The sequence below is a fragment of the Suncus etruscus genome, chromosome 14 (assembly GCF_024139225.1).
Source record: "Suncus etruscus isolate mSunEtr1 chromosome 14, mSunEtr1.pri.cur, whole genome shotgun sequence".
NCBI lineage: Eukaryota > Metazoa > Chordata > Mammalia > Eulipotyphla > Soricidae > Suncus > Suncus etruscus.
This window is the reverse complement of record NC_064861.1, coordinates 47,210,345-47,214,426: the sequence shown is the minus strand read 5'-3', so window position 1 is coordinate 47,214,426 and position 4,082 is coordinate 47,210,345. Positions and strand designations below refer to the sequence as shown.

General features: G+C 40.0%; 1 non-coding gene across 1 annotated transcript; it reads left to right on the top strand.

Moving 5' to 3' along the window:
• The first annotated feature begins 493 nt into the window (after positions 1–493).
• LOC126029144 (U6 spliceosomal RNA) lies at positions 494–600 on the top strand. The gene has a single exon (XR_007502797.1). It is a non-coding gene; the product is annotated as a U6 spliceosomal RNA (small nuclear RNA).
• The last annotated feature ends 3,482 nt before the right edge of the window (positions 601–4,082 follow it).

The following is a 4,082-nucleotide window of genomic DNA, read 5'->3' as shown; positions in this document are numbered from 1 at the left end:
TCGGTTGTGTGTGTGTGTGTGTGTGTGTGTGTGTGTGTGTGTGTGTGTGCCCACACGAGCGTAGGGAATGTTTGGCTACCAAACAATACTAAGGCATCTAAGGGACACTGCTTGTGATAACTGACCAGTCACATCAGGCAAATCGATGCTAGGACATGAGGCTACAGAGCTGTTTGGATCTTGTGGTGCTAGAGATCACTAGGAACATATCTGATGGTGATTGAAGGACCACATAGTTCATGAGTTTGACCTCAGCTTCCTGGGCCTTGGTCATAGAACCATTTCTCTGGCCTCTTAGTTCTATATATACTAGGGAAAACATCTCAGATGGGCATCCTGCCATTTCTTTCCTTTTGCAAAGACAGCAGGCTTTAGGTTCAATCTTCCAGGTAATTTTATCTGTTGGAGGTTTTTGTTGTTGTTGTTGTTTTGGGGCCACACCTGGCAGCGCTCGGGAATTACTCCTGGCTTTTCCCTCACAAGTCACTCCTGAGTGCTTGCTTCCGCGGCACATATACTAAAATTGGAGTGATACAGAGAAGATTAGCATGGTCCTTGCTCAAGGATGACATGCAAATTCGTGAAATATTCTATATTAAAAAATTGTTCTTGAAAGGCTTGGGGGACCATATGAGATGCCGGGGATTGAATCCAGGTCTGTCCTAGTTTGGCTTCATGTAACACAAATGCCTGACCTCTGTGCTATAACTCTAGCCCCACATTTAATTGTTTTAAACTTTTAAAATGATATTTGAATTGTATTTTAATTTGTAGTTTAATTGTACTTACACTTTTTTTGGTTTTTCGGTCACAGCTAGCAGAGCTCAGGGGTTTACTACTTTATTTATTTATTTATTTATTTATTTATTTATTTATTTATTTATTTATTTATTTATTTATTTAGGTTTTGTTTTTTGGGGGTCACACCCAGCAGCACTCAGGGGTTACTCTTGGCTCTAGGCTCAGAAATAGCTCTTGGCAGGCTCAGGGGGGATGCCGGGATTTGAACCACCGTCCTTCTGCATGAAAAGCAAATGCTTTACCTCCATGCTATCTCTCTGGCTCCTGTACTTTCACTTTTTAAGTACTACAATATTTCTTTTGAGTTGTATTTAAGTTAAAATATAAAATTATCAAAATTATATAAATTAAATTATGTATTGTGCAGGGTATAGGAAATATTCCATATTGGAAAAAAATTTAGAAGTATAGGACTGGGGAGATTGCTCACTGATTTGGAGCTTTGCTTAGAAATCTTTGCTCCTCACCCCAGCACCCCCCTACCTCCTTCTTCCGGCGCTCCAGGGCTTTTCCTGGCCACATGGCTGGGAAAGCCAGCGAGGTGGGTGGGTCCCTTGGAGGAGTTTATTGGTTTTCCTAGGCTTTCCCCATTTCCCTCCCGGCTCCAAAGGGAGGGTCTGGGGGTGGGGGCTCTGACCTTCCGGACTTCTAGCTTGAAAAGGATCTCCTTCCTTCCTGGGAGCCGGGAGGTTCGGCCAGCTTGGCGTTTGGCAGCCCTCCGCCATGCCAATGGCCTCTTTAACTGTGCCTAGAAAGGGGTGCGGGACATGGGTCACCCCAGCACCCGTCTACCTCCTTCCTCCGGTGCTCCAGGGCTTTTCCTGGCCACATGGCTGGGCAAGACAGCGAGGTGGGTCCCTTGGAGGGGTTGGCCACATGCAAGGCAAATGCCCTACTGCTGTGCTATGTTTCCGGCCCTGAGAACAGCTTTTAAGCACAGGTGGGTTTGGGATTCTGACACCCCCCAAAAAAAGATACTAAAAATAATTAGGGGCTGAAGAGATAGCATGGAGGTAGGGCATTTGCCTTGCATGCAGAAGGATGGTGGTTTGAATCCCGGCATCCCATATGGTTCCCTGAGCCTGCCAGGAACTATTTCTGAGCGTAGAACCAAGAGTAACCCCTGAGTGCTGCTGGGTGCGACCCCCCCCAAACAAAACTCCCCCCAAAAAATAAAGTAGTTTGTGAATGTTAGAATTTGATAAAGAGGTTCTGACTGTAAAAATTGTATCATAAGCTCTGATTCCTCCAGAATAATGAAGACATCTTGATTTTGGTCCAGTAATATTTATTTTAGATTTTTAGTCCAAAAGCTGTAAAAGAATAAAGCATCTATTGCTTTAAGCAGCAAAAAAATTGGTAATCTGTTATCATAGGAAACTAATATGTTGCCTCAGTGAAGTATATAAAATCTGCAGCAGGCATAGAAATTTGCAACAGTAGCAAGTGACCTTGAACCCTTTCTTTCATCCTTGTTTAAATCTTTCAAGACTCAAAATTCCAGATGGGATTTAGGGATGTATTTGAGTTCAAGTTGCTTGCATGCTCTTTTTCTTTATCCCCTCTGTTTTGGAGTGTGGAGAAGGAGGAATTTGACTATTTGTTTTACAAAATTATCAGGGGTTATCTTCCCACAAAGACTCAAAAACAGATTGGGAATGTTTCCCCAGGGAAACTTTAGGACTAAAAAAATGGGGGGTGAGGAGGATATAATTCAACATCCAAATGACAAATGTCTGCTATAATTATTATGACTACTATTCTATTGTTATAATATAACTGTTTTTTTTTTTTTTTAACAGTCCTTATCAGTGATCAACAATGCATTCTGTAGGGAAGCAAAGAGAAGGGATAATGCCAGGACTTAAAAAGGAAGAGAAGACTTCATGGAAATGATCTTCGGTGACAGCTATAAAAAATAGGAGGTTATGCAATTAGCTGCTACATGGACAGATCTGGAAAGTATGTTTAGGATATCAGTCAGAGGGAGAGGAATAGACTCAGAATGATCTCTTTCATATGTGAGATATAAAGAAATGTCGTAGGGGAATATCAAATGCCCAAAGGCAATAGAAATGAAGAGCAAGAGAATAGGAAGCTTGCCACTGGAATGGGGTTTGGGGAGGGTTAAGTTAGAGATGGGACAATTGTGGAGGGGAGAGGCAGGCTGGAGGTCAAGACGAAAACTGGGGATATTGGTGGGGGGTGGTGGACACTTGTGAAGTGATTGGTGTTGGAACACTGCATGCTTGAAGATTAATCACAAATATCTTTGTAATGTTGTACTTCACAGTGAACTCAATAAAAAATAAATACATTTAAAAAAGAGTCACAGAAAAGAATGCTATGGTAATGTGGCATGGACTGGAGTCACATTTTAAAGAGAAATGAAAGAATAGCAGTGACCAAGGACTTAGGGGTTGGGATATATACGTTGTTGAGGATTTTGACTGATTATGTAATTTATGGGTCTGTCTTCTCTTTATGTATCATCTAAATACATTTCTCCACAGGTAGTCAAAATAATATTGACTGTTTAAAGTGTGTTTTTCTTTTCCTTTTTGTACATCTCTTCATGGCTTTCAGACAGTGACAGAGAAATGAAAATATACAAGGATTAAAAAGACACTTCGTTATCAGGGCTTTCAAAAATCAAATGATAAAAGGAAAAGAAAATTCAACCAACTGATATGCCAGTCCTGATATTTTAGTTTTTATGTCTCCCACAAAAGAGATGACCTGAGATGGCACAACTCCAATTCCTAAGTAGGAAATAGAAGTGAGAAATCAAGCAGATATATCCCCACTAACCTGAAAATCTTTCCAAAAAACAGGTCATTGCTGCATTTTGGAAATATCTACTACTTTAAGGGAGAATTCTTTAAAGTCAATAAGTCACATCAACTGTAATCATTCAAGGACAACAATCATGTTTTATCTAATGTCTACACCCTGCTAATACTATTATTTCTTAAAACATTTATATTGTATTTTTATTTTTTAATAACTACTTTAAGTACCATGTAGTCAGGTCAACATTCTGAAAGAAAATGCTGTTTTGAGTTATGGGTCAGTTTAGACTAGTCATGTTCTGAACTTATGCAAATAGAAACCTTGAGTATATCTGCATACTTTTGGGGCCTTTTTCTTTCAGTGTTATAGTTAACTGTGTTATGTCTAGGAGTGTCTTTCTTTCCAGCCTGTTTGAAATGAACTTGGAAATACACCAATAAGTTTTTTCTTGAAGTAAAAATAAAACTATTGCTGGAGAAGTTAGAAAT